The following is a 449-nucleotide window of genomic DNA, read 5'->3' on the forward strand; positions in this document are numbered from 1 at the left end:
AACTGTTAGAAAGCAAAATTTGATAAATACTATATACTACATTAGCGTTTTTTTTTTAGATCAATTTTTATATAACACAATAAAATAAAAAAATATAACTCTGATTAAAGAATTCTTAAAGAGTATAAAAAAAAATATTAAAAGGCTAAAATTCAACTGGCATTACACAAATTCTATTTATCGGTAGGTATATATAAATCAAAATAAATTCAATATAAAAATAGCATTACATAATATAAAAAAAAAAAATTAGTGGTATGCAAATATATGTTATCAAATCCGAACTGAATCAGTAGGTTTTGATGATCAAGTAAAAACTCAACACGTTATGAATATTATTTCTTTTAAATATATTACATAAACCAGATTAAATTATATCAACAAATTAAAAAAAAGAAACATCTTACCAATAATTACTATGAAAATCTTATTATTATTCTTCCAATTTT

Source organism: Arachis ipaensis, chromosome B02, assembly GCF_000816755.2.
Source record: "Arachis ipaensis cultivar K30076 chromosome B02, Araip1.1, whole genome shotgun sequence".
Classification (NCBI taxonomy): Eukaryota; Viridiplantae; Streptophyta; class Magnoliopsida; order Fabales; family Fabaceae; genus Arachis; species Arachis ipaensis.